Consider the following 20,973-nt stretch of genomic DNA (forward strand, 5'->3'; position numbering starts at 1 on the left):
TACCACTTCCGTGCCCCTAGCCGGACCTTCTGGAGGACCCTGATGTTGGGGAAGATGGATGGCACAAGGAGAAGGGGACGACAGAGGATGAGATGGTGGGACAGTGTTCTCGAAGCTACCATCATGAGTTTGACCAGTGGAAGACAGGAGTGCCTGGCGTGCTCTGGTCCAGGGGGTCACGATGAGTCGGACACGACTAAACGACTCAACAACAACAGCTCATGAGGCTGAGAAATTGATGGACTAGGCAGAACTGGCAAAATTGACAGACAAACTACATGACAAGGATAACTGTGATTTTGAGCAGTACATGTGAAAAGGATCTAGGAGTCTTGGTTGACCACAAACTTGACATGAGCCAACAGTGTGACGCGGCAACTAAAAAAGCCAATGCAATTCTGGGCTGCATCAATAGGAGTATAGCATCTAGATCAAGGGAAGTAATAGTGCCACTGTATTCTGCTCTGGTCAGACCTCACCTGGAGTACTGTGTCCAGTTCTGGGCACCACAGTTCAAGAAGGACACTGACAAACTGGAACGTGTCCAGAGGAGGGCAACCAAAATGGTCAAAGGCCTGGAAACGATGCCTTATGAGGAACAGCTAAGGGAGCTGGGCATGTTTAGCCTGGAGAAGAGGAGGTTAAGGGGTGATATGATAGCCATGTTCAAATATATAAAAGGATGTCACATAGAGGAGGGAGAAAGGTTGTTTTCTGCTGCTCCAGAGAAGCGGACACGGAGCAATGGATCCAAACTACAAGAAAGAAGATTCCACCTAAACATTAGGAAGAACTTCCTGACAGTAAGAGCTGTTTGACAGTGGAATTTGCTGCCAGGGAGTGTGGTGGAGTCTCCTTCTTTGGAGGTCTTTAAGCAGAGGCTTGACAACCATATGTCAGGAGTGCTCTGATGGTGTTTCCTGCTTGGCAGGGGGTTGGACTCAATGGCCCTTGTGGTCTCTTCCAACTCTATGATTCTATGATTCTATGATTTAAATATGAATTTGAACCCTTTACAAAGTATTTAAAGAAACAACAAAATGAACTGGACTCCTTGAATAAACATTCACAAACTTTTTATTGATAACATTCAGATAGATAAATTCAGGATCTGTACAGTTTTGTAACGTGCAGAAAATAACATATGTTGATAAACCAGAGAGAGGAGCTGAGGGAAGGGTGTGGGGGGAAGGGGGTTCATGTTTGTAGGGAGGGGGGAGGAAAAAAGAGGGGGGATTTAAGGACGATATGTGGGGGTTTTTTGATAAAATGTGATGTTGAAATTAATAATAAAAAATATTTTTTTTTAAAAAAAAAAGGATATTGGACTAGATGGGCTGTTGGCCTCATCCGGCAGTCAGCATCTTCTGATGTTCTGGAACCTCTATCTGGATCCCTAGGTTCTGAGGGGTATTGGTCCACTGTGAGAAGAGGATTCTGGTCTGATGGACCCGTCTTGGCCTGATCCTGAAGGTTCTTCTTAATTTCTCTCTGCTTCCCATTTCTACAAGAACCCAAATTCAGCTCTCTGGGTTTTGACATGGCTGTGATACATTTTTAAAAACTCCTCATGAAAATTCATCAGCGTTTAAGTGTGAATTTCTTCTAATCTGCACACGCTCCGATGCAATTTAGCCTCTTAAGGCACATTTTTACCAAGCAATCTTGCCTAATATAATGCACTTTTGTAGGTTATTTTCACTAACAGGGGACTAAAAGCCGCGCATTCGGGGAAGCAGCAAAAAACATTTTGCTTTTCCAGGGGGGTAAAGGAATCTCTACTACAACTGTCCACTTGTCAGGGTTTTAGCCTTCTTTAAAATGTATCCGCCGTATTTGTATTTTCAGTTATCTTATGTGTGAATTGCCTTGACGGTGGCTTGGAAGGCACCTAATAGATCAATGGTAATAGTAACAATGCCATCTTCATTATTTTATCATTTATTTCATAAAATGTACACTGCTTAAAAACCTCAAAGTGGATTACAAAACATAAAGGCATCACATCACCCGTAAGGGGAATTAGCAACAATAATCTAAAACTTTTCAAAATGCGAAATTAACAATCAACTTAAAAGCAGATTAAAACTTGCGCCAAACTTTCTAAGGAAATGGATAAAGGTAAAGGTAAAGGTACCCCTGCCCGAACAAGCCAGTCTTGACAGACTCTAGGGTTGTGTGCTCATCTCACTCTAGAGGCCGGGAGCCAGCGCTGTCCAAAGACACTTCCGAGTCACGTGGCCAGCGTGACAAAGCTGCATCTGGCGAGCCAGCGCAGCACACGGAACGCCGTTTACCTTCCCGTTAGTAAGCGGTCCCTATTTATCTACTTGCACCCGGGGCTGCTTTCGAACTGCTAGGTTGGCAGGCGCTGGGACTGAACGACGGGAGCTCACCCCTCCGCGGGGATTCGAACCGCCGACCTTTCGATCGGCAAGCCCTAGGCGCTGAGGCTTTAACCCACAGCGCCACCCGCGTCCCTTGGATAGGGTTGCGTAAACGCCAATGTTGTTAGCAGGCTCTGAAAAGAGTTCAGTGAAGGCGCCTGCTTGATCTCAAGAGGCGGGGAGTTCCAAAGTATAACTGCTGCTGAGCTAAAATATCAAGTTCTGGGAAATGTGGAACAGTGCTGGTTCTGTCGATCGAAGCAGCCAAGAAGGGAAAGGCAGTCTTGCAGGTAAACTGGTCCCAATGTGTAAAGGGCTTTATATACTAACAATAATACTTTTGTTATAAGAAAACTGTTTCTTTTCCCTTATGGGGTATCCAAGAGCCCATATAGAGCCCTTAAGTGGGTTCCCTATCAGTAGGAGAATATAGCAGAGGCCAACCAGAGAATATTGAGAAGCAAAGCAGCTCGTAAGCCTGATCTTTATTGATCTGTTGCAACAGGGTCCCCCCCACCACACGCAGGAGGCAGGAGGAACCCAGAACAATGGTGTGCAAGCCCTTATATAGACTCTTGAAATTGCCCAGCCTGTAGCTCAAGACCACCCCCAGAAACATCATACATACATCACAGAAGGAGGCGGTCTACAGCAGAAATCCTGTTTGCCAGGATACCTGATAATGGCCACTTGGTTGCATTACCTGGGCATTCTTTTGTGATGGTAAGTACTTTAGTTCCTGAATCCAGGTCACAAATACACCCTTAAGACAGGATTTGCAAGCAAAAAGACAATAGGGAGGCTTTCCCAATTTGCCTCTCTCCTTGCAGAGGAATAGGTAAAGGGACCCCTGACCGTTAGGTCCAGTCATGACCGACTCTGGGGTTGCGGCGCTCATCTCGCTTTACTGGCTGAGGGAGCCGGTGTACAGCTTCCAGGTCATGTGGCCAGCATGACTAAGCCACTTCTGGCGAACCAGCGCAGGGAAACGCTGTTTTCCTTCCCGCCGGAGTGGTACCTATTTATCTACATGCACTGGTGTGCTTTCGAACTGCTAGGTTGGCAGGAGCAGGGACTGAGCAACGGGAGCTCACCCCGTCGCGGGGATTCAAACCGCCAACCTTCTGATCAGCAAGCCCTAGGCTCTCTGGTTTAACTCACAGCGCCACCCGAGTCCAGCAACCAAATCCTAAGAGGGAATCGGGCCCAGTGTCAAAAGACATGACATCATCATCATCATCATCATCATTATTATTATTATTATTATTATTATTATTTATTTGCAGTTCGGTTTCAGTCTGCCGTCACTTCTACTCTGCATTCAGCCCTGCCAACATGGGGGTTGGGTAGGAGGTAATCCGGATTAATTCCTCCGGAAAATGGGTGCGGTCCCTTTGCGAGCTCCGCTTGCTGCTCTGCAATCCCAACCCATAGATTCCTCATTCACTAACCCAGCCCCCCAGCCCACCCCACCGCTTCGCATCCTCCTCCGCCCCCCATTTCCACTCCACTCATTCTCCTCGCCTGCCGGGCTCGCTTTTTCCTTCTCCGCCCACCTCTTTAATCCTCTCTTCTGTTGTGTTTGCTGGAGCGTGAACTGCCTTTTCTCTCCCGAATAGGGGGCGTGGAGTGCCAAAAATGCAGAGCTGCGCACACCGACACCCACTTTCCTCTCCCGAAGTCGTGTGGCCTCCTCCCTCCTCGGCACGCTTTCCTCCTCCACCTCTCTGGAAAACTTACCTGGAGCAGAAAGGAAGCATCACAATTTTCAGACCGGATTCCTGGTTTTCTGTTGCCCAACTTGGGTCTCGAACCCATGGCCCTAAGAGTCTCCTGCTCTATCCTAGAGGGGTAATGAGGGGTAGTGTTTAGAGACAGGATTCCTGCTTTTCTTCAAGGGGGAGTCATAGACTCCAACCCCACCTAGTCCAACCGCCTGCTCTTGAAATTGCCCACGCTGTAGCTCAAGACCACCCCTAAAAAAACACCATACATACATCACAGAAGGAGGCGGTCTACAGCAGAAATCCTGCTTTGCCAGGATACCTGATAATGGCCACTGATTGCATTACCTGGGCAGCCTGGCCATTCTTTTGTGATGGTAAATACTCAGTTCCTGAATCCAGGTCACAGGCTCACCCTATTCATCCACAAATACACCCTTAAGACAGGATTTGCAAGCAAAAAGACAATGGGAAGACTTACCCCATTTGCCTCCCTTCCCGCAGAGGAATATTTGAGGTCAATTTGAGAGTCAAAATGGCTTCGGGATAGTTCTCCTGCCCTATTTCAGACACGTGGTTTATATACTTATGTATGTCTTTGCCTTTTATATTTATGAACATTTAATTTATATTTGAGACCCTAGGATTCTTCTAACACTTTGAACCCTGTGTGTGAGCAAATTGGCAACCTACACAGCTCCGTAAGTGCAGAAGTTGCATCCTCTCAGCACTTTTGCTGCAGCACCCTGCGTTCACTCCCTAGCTTCCAGATTGGCTTGAGCACCACGCAGATGGAGCAACAGGATTCCAACCCCCTGCAATGCAGGAATCTGTTGCCCAATTTGGGACTCGAATCCACAACCCCGAGATTACGAGTCTTCTGTCCTAACAAGTGAGCTTCTAGATCAAGGGAAGTAATAGTGCCACTGTATTCTGCTCTGGTCAGACCTCACCTGGAGTACTGTGTCCAGTTCTGGGCACCACAGTTCAAGAAGGACACTGACAAACTGGAACGTGTCCAGAGGAGGGCAACCAAAATGGTCAAAGGCCTGGAAACGATGCCTTATGAGGAATGGCTAAGGCAGCTGGGCATGTTTAGCCTGGAGAAGAGGAGGTTAAGGGGTGATATGATAGCCATGTTCAAATATATAAAAGGATGTCACATAGAGGAGGGAGAAAGGTTGTTTTCTGCTGCTCCAGAGAAGCGGACACGGAGCAATGGATCCAAACTACAAGAAAGAAGATTCCACCTAAACATTAGGAAGAACTTCCTGACAGTAAGAGCTGTTCGACAGTGGAATTTGCTGCCTAGGAGTGTGGTGGAGTCTCCTTCTTTGGAGGTCTTTAAGCAGAGGCTTGACAACCATATGTCAGGAGTGCTCTGATGGTGTTTCCTGCTTGGCAGGGGGTTGAACTCGATGGCCCTTGTGGTCTCTTCCAACTCTATGATTCTAGGATTCTATGAGCTATGCCAGAGAGGTAATGGTTAGATTCAAGAGCTACAGGGCAGGGGGAAGGTTGTTTTTTGAGCTCCGGGGTGGCGGTAAACTTCTTGTAAAGTGGTTTACAAAAAAGAATTAGACGCCAGGATTATTAGTAATAGCAATGCATTCAATTAATTATAATTTAAAAGCCTCCAGTAAGTTGAAAACACACAAGCATTCTCAATATCTGAGTGGGCTTGTCTAAACAGATGTTTTAAGCAGACACTAGGAAGAGTTCAGTGAAGGTGCCTGCCTGGTTTCAATAGGCGGGGAGTTCCAACAGTCAAGCTGTTACAAATGAGGATAAGGTGTTAAGGCAGAGGTCAGCAAACATTTTCAGCAGGGGGCCAGTCCACTGCCCCTCAGACCTTGTGGGGGGCCGGACTGTATTTTGAAAACAAAAACAAAAACCCTGAATGAATTCCTGTGCCCTACAAATAACCCAGAGATGCATTTTAAATAAAAGGACACATTCTACTCACAGGCTGATTCTGTTACGGAAAAATCCAGATTTAGAAGGGGATTGGGGCAGATCCAGCCCCTGGGCCTTAGTTTGCCTACCCATGTGTTAAGGGCTTTGTGGCTCTGTGAGTTAAACCACAGAGCCTAGGGCTTGCCAATCAGAAGGTCGGCAGTTCGAATCTCCGCATCGGGGTGAGCTCCCGTTGCTCGGTCCCTGCTCCTGCCAACCTAGCAGTTTGAAAGCACGTCAAAGTGCAAGTAGATAAATAGGTACCGCTCCGGCGGGAAGGTAAACGGCGTTTCCGTGCGCTGCTCTGGTTCGCCAGAAGCGGCTTAGTCATGCTAGCCACATGACGAGGAAGCTGTACGCCGGGTCCCTCGGCCAGTAAAGCGAGATGAGCACCGCAACCCCAGAGTCAGGCATGACTGGACCTAATGGTCAGGGGTCCCTTTACCTTTACCTTTATACTAATAGCAACACCTTGAACTCAGCCTGCTAGCAACCTGGCAACCAGGGAAGATCTCTGAGCGCAGGCGCTATATGCTGACAAGGTCTCTCTCCTGTCAGCAATCACGCCGCAGCATTCAGCGCTCACTGCAGCTTCTGGACCAAGGGCAAGGGAAACCCCACAGACAGCACATTGCAGGAATCCAGTCTTCATGCACAGTGTGCCCTAGTTTATGCATTCCAGTGCACATCACTCAACCTTAGAACTAGATGGGAAGAGCAGGGGAGGGCAAATTTTGAAAGACTGGCTGCATTTCGGTTTGTACGGTGTTTTGGAAAGCACAGTTCATGCCGGGTCGAACTGAGTTGAATTTCAACCCCTATTTCACAAACCATTGGTGTTGATTTGACGGTGCTTGAAAGGGCAGTGAGCAAGGTACCAGACTTGTGAGTGGCTGCGCCCCTACTCCCAAGTAGGCCACCCTAGGGCACGGGGAACCCTGCACCCCTTTCCTCTAGGTGGCAAACAAGCCGGTATTGGCAAGAAGAGAGAGAAATATGGGTCGCCCCTTGCTAGTCAGCTACCCACTACTTCTCCTTCACCTTCTCCTTCTTCTTCCTCCCTTCGCTTGTAGCCGGGTAAGATTGTCTTCCATAAACACGGTTTTAAAAGTGAGTCCGTAAGTGACTGTGGAGGCCAATTCAGGATCCACACATCCTTCCACAGTGGGGACATTGGTTTCCGGGCGGGAGTTGATCCCGGTGTGGATTTGCCAAGCGTGCCTTCCTCTTAGCACGTTTCTCCCTTGCGTCCTGAGTTCGAGTGTCTTCAAAGCCCAGGACACCTTTGGTCAAGGCTGTTCTCCAACTGGAGCGCTCGCAGTCCAGCGTTTCCCAATTGTCAGTGTTTATACCACATTTTTAATGATTTGCCTTGAGAAAGTCTTTGAACCTCTTTTGTTGACCACCAGCATTATGCTTTCCATTTTTAAGTTCGGAAGAAGAAGAAGAGTTTGGATTTGATATCCCGCTTTATCACTACCCTAAGGAGTCTCAAAGTGACTAACAATCTCCTTTCCCTTCCTTCCCCACAAGGAAGAACAGCAAAAGAGGCTTGGACAACGGGAGCCAGTGTGGTGTAGTGGTTAAGAGCGGTAGTCTCGTAATCTGGGGAACCGGGTTGGATTCCCCGCTCCTCCACATGCAGCTGCTGGGTGACCTTGGGCCAGTCACACTTCTTTGAAGTCTCTCAGCCCCACTCACCTCACAGAGTGTTTGTTGTGGGGGAGGAAGGGAAAGGAGAATGTTAGCCGCTTTGAGACTCCTTAGGGGAGAGATAAAGTGGGATATCAAATCCAAACTCTTCTCTTCTTCTTTTCTTTTGGCCTTAGGTCCACCCCTGGCCGGCCATCCATTGTCCTACCTGGCCGAGGGAGGGTCAAAGGCCGGCCCAAGCAGGTGTGCGGCACCCACCCAGGTGAGCCCCGCTCCGTGCCGCAAACCCCTCCCACCTGTGGGGAAGGGAGGGTGGATACTTTGTGAGGTGAGTGGGGCTGAGAGACTTCAGAGAAGTGTGACTGGCCCAAAGTCACCCAGCAGCTGCAGGTGGAGGAGCAGGGAAGCAAACCCGGTTCACCAGATTACGAGTCCACCGCTCTTAACCACTACACCCCACTGGCTCTCAATAGAATAGAGTAGTTGCTTTGGAAGCTGATAATCAGGCATCCGCACAACCCTACTGGGTTGTCGCTGGAGCAAGGGTACTCTCCATTATTGGAGGCTTTGAAACCAAGGATGGATGGCCACCTGCCCAGGAATTCTTCAGCTGTGACTCCTGCAATGTAGGGGGTTGGACTAGATGGCCCTTGGGGGTCCCTTACAACCATTTGTTGTTTTTTTCATTCTAAGAAGGCAAGCGGGTACAGGCAGTCTGAGGCTGGCACTGCCCCATTTCCCAATGAGCCGGGGCCAAGGTCTGACTGAGGCCTGGCTGGAAGTCACAGCAGGAACTCAGAAGGGTTCTTCTTTTAATTATTATTGTCTCTCCTCCCCGCGCCCCGTATCTCTGGCAAGGCAGCCCTTCAGCTCCGCAGGCTTAAGTGGCGCTGCCAGCAGAGCGCTTTCCGCTCAATTAACCCGCAGTTGAAACTCGTGCGCCGGAGACTTCATAAAAGGAGTAAATTATCCGTGGAAGGCTGTCAGTCTCCCCTCACTGAGGGTAATTTTGGAGCGCAGAGATGGGCCGCCCGAGCCGTAGACCCGGGCCCACCTTCTCGCTGACCTGCCACCATGGCAGCGGGAAAGTTGTCCTGGCAGCTTGCTGGAGAGACGTTGGGTGGGAAGAATCATAGAATGGTTGAACTGAAGAGTTGCAAGGGACCCCGTGGGTTCATCTAGTCCAGCCCGCTGCAAGAGTGCATGCGTGTGCATCTTGGTCTGATCCAGAATTTGGCCCAGAAACACACAAGGCAGTCTGGAGGTGGCATGCTCAGGGCAGATTTCAAGCCAGACTGTCTGCCTTGCACTCAAGCTTCCCAGAACTGTTGGAATATAGACTTAGTCTCCGTTCCTCTTTTAAAGCTGTCTGGGTTGTAGGACATCGCTGTGTACTGTGGGAGGCAGTTCCACAGATTAATTCTGCACCCCGTGAAGGAGGGCTTTCTTTTATCCATCCTGAATCTTCCACCACTGAACTTCATGGAACATCTGGGAGTTCCAGCGTTACGAGAGAAGGGAGATAGCTTTTCCAGATTTTACCTTTTGGGGCTCCATGATCACTGCAGATGGTGACAGCAGTCACAAAATTCAAAGAAGCCTGTTTCTTGGGAGAAAAGTGATGTCAAACCTAGACAGCATCTCAAGAAGCAGAGACATCACCTTGCCAACAAAGGTCCGTATAGTTCAAGCTCTGGTTTTCCCAGTAGTGATGAATGGAAGTGAGAGCTGGGACATAAAGAAGGCTGATCGCCGAAGAATGGATGCTTTTGAATTCTGGTGCTGGAGGAGACTCTGGAGAGTCCCATGGACTGCAAGAAGATCCAACCTCTCCATTCTGAAGGAAATCAGCCCTGGGTGCTCACTGGAAGGACAGATCCTGAAGCTGAGGCTCCAATACTTTGGCCACCTCATGAGAAGAGAAGACTCCCTGGAAAAGGCCCTGATGTTGGGAAAGATGGAGGGCACAAGGAAAAGGGGATGGCAGAGGACAAGATGGTGGGACAGTGTTCTCGAAGCTATGAACATGAGTTTGACCAAACTGTGGGAGGCAGTGGAAGACAGGAGTGCCTGGTGTGCTCTGGTCCAGGGGGTCATGAAGAGGTGGACACGACTAAATGACTAAACAACTACAGACACTTCTATAATGTTCCCTCTTACCTTTCCAAAGCAGTCACTTTGGAATGCTGCCACTTTTCCCTGTAGTTGAGTCACTTCCCATTGTCCAAGATCCGTGTCTTGTTGGATATACCTTTAGGATATACCGTGTTATAAAAATTCTAAGGTGTCATAAATAAAATGAATGTTCGCAAGCACACACACATACATGAGTACATAAACCACACGCCTGAAATAGTGCAGGAGAGCAATCCTGAAGCCATATTGACTCTTAAAAGGTAAAGGTACCCCTGCCCATACGGGCCAGTCTTGCCAGACTCTAGGGTTGTGCGCTCATCTCACTCTATAGGCCGGGAGCCAGCGCTGTCCGAAGACACTTCCGGGTCACGTGGCCAGCATGACAAGCTGCATCTGGAGAGCCAGAGCCGCACACAGAAACGCCGTTTACCTTCCCGCTGGTAAGCGGTCCCTATTTATCTACTTGCACCCGTGAGTGCTTTCGAACTGCTAGGTTGGCAGGCGCTGGGACCGAACGATGGGAGCGGACCCCGCCGCGGGGATTCGAACCGCCAACCATGCGATCGGCAAGTCCTAGGCGCTGAGGTTTTACCCACAGCGCCATCCGCGACCCTTAACGACCCCAAATATATCTCCGCAGAATGAAGTATCTTGGAAAAACCTTTCCCAAGAGCCCTTTTCACTTACAAACCCTTCACATCCTGTCTTGAGGACGTATTTTGTTTGTGAATAGTGTAGGCTTGTGAACTGGATTCAAGGACGAAGCTATTTTATACTCTCAAAAGAAGAGCCCAGGCTGACCAGGAAATCAGGTATCTTGACAGACAGGAAATAATAGGGCTGCCATATTTCAAAAAGTGAAAATTCAGACACAAAAGTTCTTGAACTTTTGGGGGGACAAAGTTGAGCAAAAATGGGGGGAGGGTGTGAAGTTTTCGAGCTTTTTTCTTTTTTTGAAATTCTCCCAAAAACCTACACTCCCGACATGGGTTGCCATATGTCTGGGTCTTCTCAGACATTTTGCCAATTATAGGAAATTCCGCAGGGATGCTGTTATCGATGGGTGAATTCTGGGCGTATAGCAGCCCTAGGAAAGAAGCCACTCTCTCCAACTTCTGTTGTAGACCACCTCTTTCTGGGATGCTGGCAAGATGCTTTTGGGTGGTCTTTGGCTAAGGGGTTGGGCACTTTGGCATGTCTTTAAAACATGGGTCGGCAAACTAAAGCCTGCGAGCCAGATCAGGCCCAATTGCCTTCTGGATTTGGCCCACAGACGGTCTGGGAATCGCCGCGTGGATCGCCAGCATGCATATTCTTTCCTTCTCCCTCACACGGTGGCCTCCTCCCTCCCTCCTCCCGGCTTCTCCCTGCCCTGCCTAGAGGAGGAAGGGGGCTGGGCCTTGTTGGTGCCAGCCCCTCTTCGGAGCCCTTTCGCACACCGCTCATCATCCCTCATTCATTCCCCCCCCCCCAAAAAAAATATATAGTCTGGCCCCAACATGGTCTGAGGGACAGTGGACTGGTTTTGGTACCAGCTTGGCTTCAGGAGTTGACAGAAGAAGGTGGACAAGGTGCCATCTTAGGGACGCCACTCCAGATTTGTGAAGGGTTTAGTCCTGAGCTTTTTTTTTCTCCTGAAAATATCCCGCAAGGCAGCGGAGGTTTGGGGTCAGAGTTTTCCTTCTCCTAGGTGGGCTGCCTTCCCCCCTGTCCCTCACCTCCCTCTAAAGCACATGAAGAAACCACCTTCTTGATGCTTCTTGATGTATCATCACTGAAGCAGTCAAACACAACATTTTCTGTTGCCCATAGTGGACACACAGGGGAATGTGGCTCCAGGCAGAACATCCTTCCCTTGTGTGACCAGAGATGGGCTTGACCCTAAAAAGGTAAAGGGACCCCTGACAACAACAACAACAACAACAACAACAAATTTATTATTTATACCCCGCCCATCTGGCTGGGCTTCCCCAGCCACTCTGGGCGGCTTCCAAAAGTATATTAAAATACTATGATACATCAAATATTAAAAGCTTCCCTAAACAGGGCTGCCTTCAGATGTCTTCTAAAAGTCTGGTAGTTGTTCTTCTCTTTGACATCTGGTGGGAGGGCGTTCCACAGGGAGGGTGCTACCACTGAGAAGGCCCTCTGCCTGGTTCCCTGTAACTTGGCTTCTCGCAGTGAGGGAACCGCCAGAAGGCCCTTGGAGCTGGACCTCAGTGTCTGGGTAGAACAATGGGGGTGAAGACGCTCCTTCAGGTATACTGGACGGAGGCCGTTTAGGGCTTTAAAGGTCAGCACCAACACTTTGAATTGTGCTCGGAAACATACTGGGTGCCAATGTAGGTCTTTCAAGACCGGTGTTCTCCTCTATGTGACATCTTTTTATATATTTGAACATGGCTATCATATCACCCCTTAACCTCCTCTTCTCCAGGCTAAACATGCCCAGCTCCCTTAGCCGTTCCGCATAAGGCATCGTTTCCAGGCCTTTGACCATTTTGGTTGCCCTCCTCTGAACACGTTCCAGTTTGTCAGTGTCCTTCTTGAACTGTGGTGCCCAGAACTGGACACAGTACTCCAGGTGAGGTCTGACCAGAGCAGAATACAGTGGCACTATTACTTCCCTTGATCTAGATGCTATACTCCTATTGGTGCAGCCCAGAATTGCATTGGCTTTTTTAGCTGCCGCGTCACACTGTTGGCTCATGTCAAGTTTGTGGTCAACCAAGACTCCTAGATCCTTTTCACATGTACTGCTCTCAAGCCAGGTGTCACCCATCTTGTATTTGTACCTCTCATTTTTTTTGCCCAAGTGCAATACTTTACATTTCTCCCTGTTAAAGTTCATCTTGTTTGTTTTGGCCCAGTTCTCTAATCTGTCAAGGTCATTTTGAAGTGTGATCCTGTCCTCTGGGGTGTTAGCCACCCCTCCCAATATGACTGCATATATATGAATATATATATAATATTTTAGCATCAGTGCTCCTCTCCTCCTGCCCACAGTGGAACAATGAATGCATCACACCCCTTGACAAATGATGTACGAAAGCTGTCTCCACACGCGCCACCAACCGGTGACTTTCTCACACCTTCCCACACCTCCGTGAGTCCGCAGGGAACATGATCACTTCCGGGAGCTGAAGAAGACCGCTGAGTCACCGGCGGTCATCAGGCTGAGTCGGCACGGAAGCTGGAAACTGAGGGGGCAGCCAGCTTCAGAGCCAAGGTTCGAGGGAGCGCAGATGGAGTCAGACTAGTGAAAACAACAAGGAGGAAAGACGAGAAGCTGGTTTATTCGTAAGAGCTTCTTTGTTTAATGTGGTAGCACTTGGAACTCCCTGCCTATTGATCTCAAACCATTCTTGCTTAGACAAGCCTACCTAGATGCTTCAAAAGCTGAGGTCATAATAATATGATAATTTATTTTTTTATACCCCGCCCATCTGGCTGGGCTTCCCCAGCCACTCTGGGCAGTTTCCAAAACAACTTTAAAATACGGTAATACATCAAACATTAAAAGCTTCCCTAAACAGGGCTGCCTTCAGATGTGTTCTGAAAGTCTGGTAGTTGTTCTTCTCTTTGACATCTGGTGGGAGGGCGTTCCACAGGGAGCATGCCACCATCGAGAAGGCCCTCTGCCTAGTTCCCTGTAACCTCACTTATCGCAGCAAGGGAACCGCTAGAAGGCCCTCGGTGCTGGACCTCAGTGTCCAGGCAGAACGATGGTGATGGAGACGCTCCTTCAGGTCTACTGGACCAAGGCTGTTTAGGGCTTTCAAGATCAGCACCAACACTTTGAATCGTGCCCGGAAACGTACTGGGAGTCAGTGTAGGTCTTTCAGGACCGGTGTTCTCGGCGGCCGCCCCCAGTCACCAGTCTAGCTGCCGCATTCTGGATTAGTTGTAGTTTCCGGGTCACTTTCAAAGGTCACCCCACGTAAAGCGCATGGCAGTAGTCCAAGCGAGAGATAACCAGAGCATGCACCACTCTGGCCAGACAGTCTGCGGGCAGGGAGGGTCTCATCCTGCGTACCAGATGGAGCTGGTAGACAGCTGCCCTTGACATCTGCCCTGAGTCCAGAATGACTCCCAGGCTGCGTACCTGGTCCTTCAGGGGCACAGTTGCCCCATTCAGGACCAGGGAGTCCTCCATACCTGCCCGCCTCCTGTCCCCCAAAAACAGTCCTTCTGTCTTGTCAGGATTCAACCTCAATCTGTTAGCTGCCATCCATCCTCCAACCGCCTCCAGACACTCACACAGGTCATATTAATCTGTTCCAGTATCTTAACATGTATATGTTTTAAAGTAGGGTTGTGAATCTTTCTTGGTTTTACAGCTTTACATTCTTGTATACACCATTGCTGGGGGCAGGCAGGTATGTTTGCAATCAAGCGGTGTATAATTTTGTATGAAATCGCTACAGAATTAAATAAAAATATGAAGTTGATCTCTTGCCCCATCTATAGCATGCATATGAAAAGCAAGTGGCTTCCCCCAAAGAATTCTGGGAACTGTAGTTTAAGGGTGCTGCTGGGAATTGTTTAAGGGTGCTGCTTTCTTTAGGAGGGGGGTTGCTTTAAATGCACAGCGGGTGCCATCCAAGGAAGGCGAATGCCAGCAGATTCAGGGCGGAGAAAAGAAAGTCCTTTGCTCATCACAGAGTTTAACTTTGGGACTCCCTGCCACAGGAAGTAGTGATGGCCACCAACTTTGTTGTTCTTGTTGTTGTTTAGTCGTTTAGTTGTGTCCGCCTCTTCGTGACCCCCTGGACCAGAGCACGCCAGGCACTCCTGTCTTCCACTGCCTCCCTCATGCTGGAAGCTTCGAGAACACTGTCCCACCATCTCGTCCTCCGTCGTCCCCTTCTCCTTGTGCCCTCCATCTTTCCCAACATCAGGGTCTTTTCCAGGGAGTCTTCTCTTCTCATGAGGTGGTCAAAGTCTTGGAGCCTCAGCTTCAGGATCTGTCCTTCCAGGGAGCACTCAGGGCTGATTTCCTTCAGAATGGAGAGGTTTGATCTTCTTGCAGTCCATGGGACTCTCCAGAGTCTCCTCCAGCACCAGAATTCAAAAGCATCCATTCTTCGGTGATCAGCCTTCTTTATGGTCCAACTCTCACTTCCATACATCACTACTGGGAAAACTAGAGCTTGAACTATACGGACCTTTGTTGGCAAGGTGATGTCTCTGCTGATGGCTTTAAAAGAGGGTGGGACAAATTCATGGTGGGAGGGCTGCTGATCACTGTCAGGCATAATGGCTGTGCTCTGTCTGCTCTCGAGAGCCAGTGTGGTGTAGTGGTTAAGAGCGGTAGTCTCGTATTCTGGGGAACCGCGTTCGCGTCTCTGCTCCTCCACATGCAGCTGCTGGGTGACCTTGGGCCAGTCACACTTCTTTGAAGTCTCTCAGCCCCACTCACCTCACAGAGTGTTTGTTGTGGGGGAGGAAGGGAAAGGAGAATGTTAGCCGCTTTGAGACGCCTTCGGGTAGTGATAAAACGGGATATCAAATCCAAACTCTTCTTCTCCTTCTTCCTCTTCACATTCAGAGGCAGCAATGCTCTAAATAGCAATTGCTGGAAACTGCAGGATGGGAGAGGGCTCTTGCACTCAGATATTGCTTACAGGTGTTCTATAATGGTCACCTTGTTGGCCACTGTGAGAACAAGGGTCTGGTCTTGATGTGCCATTGGCCTTTATCCAGCAGTCAGACTCCTCTTACATTCTTTGGAGACATTTTGCTGTCCATGGAGGCGCAGGTCCATTCTGTGTCCAGGGCAGCTGTCTCCTAGCTCCATCTGGTACGCAGGATGAGACCCTCCCTGCCCACAGACTATCTAGCCAGAGTGGTGCATGCTCTGGTTATCTTCCGCTTGGACTACTGCAATGCGCTCTACATGGGGCTACCTTTGAAGGTGACCCAGAAACTGCAACTAATCCAGAATGCGGCAGCTAAGCTGGTGACTGGGAGCAGCTGTCAAGACCATATAAAACCGGTCCTGAAAGACCTACACTGGCTCCCAGTACGTCTCCGGGCACAATTCAAAGTGTTGGTGCTGACCTTTAAAGCCCTAAATGGCCTCGGTCCAGTATATCTGAAGGAGCGTCTCCACCCCCATCGTTCAGCCCAGACACTGAGGTCCAGCTCTGAGTGTCTTCTGGTGGTTCCCTCGCTGTGAGAAGCCAAGTTACAGGGAACCAGGCAGAGGGCCTTCTTGGTGGTGGCACCCACCCTGTGGAATACCCTCCGATCAGATGTCAAGGAAATAAATAACTACCAGACTTTTAGAAGACATTTGAAGGCAGCCCTGTTTAGGGAAGTTTTTGATGTCTGATGTTTTATCGTGTATTTAATATTCTGGTGGGAGCCGCCCAGAGTGGCTGGGGAAACCTAGCCAGACGGGAGGAGTAGAAATAATAAGATGATGATGATGAACCTCCAGTTCTAGGTGCAGTCTATCTAGACTTCTAGGTTTTGGGGGTATTTGGCGAAAGTTAGAACAGGATGCCGGACAAAATGAGCCATTGGCCCGATCCTGCAAGCTCTTCTGCTATTATCTCGCCTTTGGTTATGCTGACCGGCGTTTTGTCCAAATTATATGAAGGGCGCCAGGAAGGTTAAGCCCTGCAAACCTCTATAAAGCAGGGATTTCTTATGGAGTAGAATCAGTGCCAACTTCAAATGCCCCTTGCCTCAATTAAAGGCTTACATTAATAGCTGCTATTAGAAGGACCACAGATTTGGGTAATTGGTTTAATCTGCAGATTAATCCTTTCGAGCTTGCCTTGATTAATCGTTTGGGGCCGATTTTAACGGGGTTCGCATTACGAAGCAAGGTGTTCCTTTTTTTTTTCTTTTTTGTAAGGAACGAAACCTTAAAAGTGGCTTTCCCCTCCAATAACGGGCAATTTAGCTCAGACGTTATAAATTATCAGGCTTCCTTCATCATCTCCAGGAGGAGAAAAAAAAAGTACCTTGATTGAGGTTTCGGTAATAAGCAAGTTTATTTACATTTAATAGATTAATTAATCAGTTAAAGAGCAGGCGATTAATCAAGGAAAACCTCCTTAATCAGCCGACAGCCCTAATTATGGCAAACATTGTTTCCATAGCGTTTTTTAATTTGCGAAGGGCGTTAAAATCTCAAGGGGTGGCGCCCTTGCCACCCGCTCCGTGGGAGATCGCTCTTCCTTTCCTGGGGGGTGATGAGAGGAGATGATGCTGGAAATGTTTGCATCTCAGGATCTGAGAGGTTCCCCCCACACACACACACACCTCTCTTGTCACACTCGGCGCGAACGCCAGGATTCAAGAGCCAGCGTCTGGGAAAAGGCGCAGAAAGAGCATCAGTGCTCATCTCTGTAATGTATGCTCAGGCAGGCCTGGGAATCAAGAGCCTCCTTGCTCACTAATGCCCAGATACATTTCCCTTCCTCGCTTTTTAATTAATTTCCTTATTTGCAGACGTAGCCAAGAAAAGGAGGGAGGGAATAAATATATATATATGTGTTATGAGAATTATAAGGTCTAAGATATAAAATAAATGTTCATAAATGTACCAGGCAAACAAATACATAAATATATAAGCCACGTGTACAGGGAAACAGTTGTGAAACTGTTTTTACTCTCCCAAATGTTTCTCTGCAAGGAGGAAGGAAATAGGAAAGACTCCCTATTGTCTCTTGCTCACAAATCCTAAGGGCATATTTGTGTATGAATAGGGTGAGCCTGAGTATGGGTGGCGCTGTGGATTAAACCACAGAGCCTAGGGCTTGCTGATCAGAAGGTCGGCGGTTTGAATTCCCGCGACGGGGTGAGCTCCTGTTGCTCGGTCCCTGCTCCTGCCAACCTAGCAGTTCGAAAGCACAAAGTGCAAGTAGATAAATAGGTACCACTCCGGCAGGAAGGTAAACGGCGTTTCAGTGCACTGCTCTGGTTCGCCAGAAGCGGCTTAGTCATGCTGGCCACATGACCCGGAAGCTGTACGCCGGCTCCCTCGGCCAATAAAGCGAGATGAGCGCCGCAACCCCAGAGTCGGCCATGACTGGACCTAATGGTCAGGAGTCCCTTACCCTTTACAGGAAAACAGTTCTGAAACCGTTTTGACTCTCCCAAATTGACCTCAAATGTTTCTCTGCAGTAAGGGAGGCAATGGGGGAAACCTCCCCATTGTCTTTTTTGCTTGCAAATCCTGTCTTAAGGGCGTATCTGTGTATGACCTTCCCACCTGAAATATACTCAGAGTTGCAAAGTGATTTCATGCTCTTTATTCAGCTCATAGTGCTGAGGAGGAATGAATGAAAGTCCCCTCAAAGTATCTGCTTTATATACATTATTTACACAATGGGCTGCACCTGATTGGCTAATTCTGGAATTCTACTGTAAGCCAATCAGGTTGTGGATTCACTTATATCTGGAGCATGATTGGGTGGTTCCTGCCAACCAATCATACTGCTGCATTGTTCTAGGACCAATCAGACTGCTGCATTCTGAATCCTATTGTTCTAGGACCAATCAGACTGCTGCAATTTGGATCCTATTCAACTCAGTACATAACACCGCCGGAGCGATACCTATTTATCTACTTGCACTTTGACATGCTTTCGAACTGCTAGGTTGGCAGGAGCAGGGACTGAGCCGTCGTGGGGATTCAAACCGTCGACCTTCTGATCGGCAAGTCCTAGGCTCTGTGGTTTAACCCACAGCACCACCCGCGTCCCTTCCAACAAAGATTAAGAATACATTAAAATGTCACACATTAAAAACTTCCCTAAACAGGGCTGCCTTCATATGTTCTTGTAAATGTCAGGTAGTTGTTTTTCTCTTTGATATCTGGTGAGAGGGCGTTCCACAGGGCGGGTGCCACCACTAAGAAGGCCCTCTGCCTGCTTCTCTATAACTTGGCTTCTCTCAGCAAAGGAACCGCCAGAAGGACCTCGGAGCTGGACCTCAGCATCCAGGCAGAACGATGGGGGTGGAGACGCTCCTTCAGGTCTATGGGTGACCTTAGACACCAGACCTGCCCCCTCAGCCCACCCTACCTCGCAGGGTTAGTGTGGGGATTAAATGAGGATCGGGGAGAACGATGTTCATCACCTTGAGCTCCTTAGAGAAAAAGGTGGAATGGAAATGCAGCGAATAAGTAATAAAATAATCTGCGCCCCTGTCTTTTGTTCCTGAAAACACATGAGGTGGGGGTTATTATTGCTTATCTGCCAGGCACTGAAAAACATTTCTACGGCTTGAAACTCTTTGACATCAAACTGTCGTTTTAAACTATGCTTGCTGCGTTTATTGTGAATGTCATTTTCTTTTCTTCTGGAAAAACACATTGAAGTCATTCCTTTTTTAAAAAATAAAAAAGGGGCCTTTCTATCTAGAAATGCTTTTAACACACCCGGAGTCCAAGCTGGCCGGGAGCCAGAATCTTGGCAAAGTTTCTGTTGGACCAGAATCAAACCTGGAGAGCCATACGGACACACACACCCAAATCCGGCGGTTCTTTGCAGTGTGAAATTTCTAACTCCCGAAGCTCGCTGCTCCCATCCTGTATCAACAGGGCAGATCCTGTTGTTGTTGTTTAGTCGTTGAGTCGTGTCTGCCTCTTCGTGACCCCTGGACCAGAGCACGCCAGGCCCTCCTGTCTTCCACCGCCTCCCACAGTTTGGTCAAACTCATGCTGGTAGCTTCGAGAACACTGTCCTACCATCTCGTCCTCCGTCGTCCCCTTCTCCTTGTGCCCTCCATCTTTCCCAACATCAGGGTCTTTTCCAGGGAGCCTTCTCTTCTCATGAGGTGGCCAAAGTCTTGGAGCCTCAGCTTCAGGATCTGTCCTTCCAGGGAGCACTCAGAGCTGATTTCCTTCAGAATGGAGAGGTTGGATCTTCTTGCAGTCCATGGGACTCTCAAGAGTCTCCTCCAGCACCAGAATTCAAAAGCATCCATTATTCGGTGATCAGCCATCTTTATGGTCCAGCTCTCACTTCCATACACCACTACTGGGAAAACCAGAGCTTGAACTATACGGACCTTTGTTGGCAAGGTGATGTCTCTGCTTTTTAAGATGCTGTCTAGGTTTGCCATCGCCTTTCTCCCAAGAAGCAGGCGTCTTTTAATTTCGTGACTGCTGTCACCATCTGCAGTGATCATGGAGCCCAAGAACGTAAAATCTCTCACTGCCTCCATTTCTTCCCCTTCTATTTGCCAGGAGGTGATGGGCCCGGTGGCCATGATCTTCGTTTTTTTGATGTTGAGCTTCAGACCATATTTTGCGCTCTCCTCTTTCACCCTCACTAAAAGGTTCTTTAATTCCTCCTCACTTTCTGCCATCAAGGTTGTGCTTAGTTGCGATTCCTGAGTTGCAGGAGCGGGTTGGACTTGATGACCCTTGGCTACCCCTTTTAACTCTTCAATTCTGTGATTTCATGATCCCACAGGGTGTGATCGGGGGTGGGCGCCTCCCCACACCCCAAAGTGGCACCCGCTTCTATTGTTTCTCTCTCTCTCTCTCTCTCTCTCTCCCACGTCCCAACCTACATTCCCCGGCAGATATTTTTAAGGGGAGAAAAAGAAGACGCCATTGTCTATTAAGAGAGAGGTATTTGCGCTCAAACAATAATTGCTCCCTTGTTATCTCTCTAATTGCAGGCTGTCGGCCTGAGCTGGGCACAAAGCGTCTTTCTCGGGGGCGTCATCCTGCAACATGCCTTCAAGGAGCCCATACATACTCCCCCCCTCCCCCGGGACGGATCCGGTGCTGGCAGGTGCTGGAAGCGTCTGGGGGCAAGGGGGGTGAAAATGATCTGCCCCAGAATTGATTGTGTTAGTATGAGAATTATAAGGTCTAAGACATAAAATAAACGTTCATAAATGTACGAGGCAAACACATACATAAATATAAACGCCACATGTCTGAAACAGTACAGGAAAAACAGTCCTAAAGCCATTTTGACTCTAACAGTGACCTCAAATATTCCTCTGCAGTTTGGATGGAAATGGGAAAAGCCTAGGTTCTTGTATCTGTGCTCAGAAATCCTGCCTTAAGGGCACATTTTGACCTTTAAAGCTCTATGTGGCCTAGGACCCACATACCTACGGGGCAGCCTCTCCTGGTA

At 48.7% G+C, this 20,973-nt stretch overlaps 1 long non-coding RNA gene across 1 annotated transcript; it reads left to right on the top strand.

Moving 5' to 3' along the window:
* Nucleotides 1-18,896: 18,896 nt before the first annotated feature.
* LOC310684886 lies at nucleotides 18,897-20,733 on the top strand. Its single transcript, XR_014514929.1, has 2 exons — nucleotides 18,897-18,977; nucleotides 20,507-20,733. It is a non-coding gene; the product is annotated as an uncharacterized lncRNA (long non-coding RNA).
* Nucleotides 20,734-20,973: the final 240 nt, after the last annotated feature.

This window comes from Podarcis tiliguerta, assembly GCF_965153285.1.
Source record: "Podarcis tiliguerta genome assembly, chromosome: 8".
NCBI classification, from domain to species: Eukaryota; Metazoa; Chordata; class Lepidosauria; order Squamata; family Lacertidae; genus Podarcis; species Podarcis tiliguerta.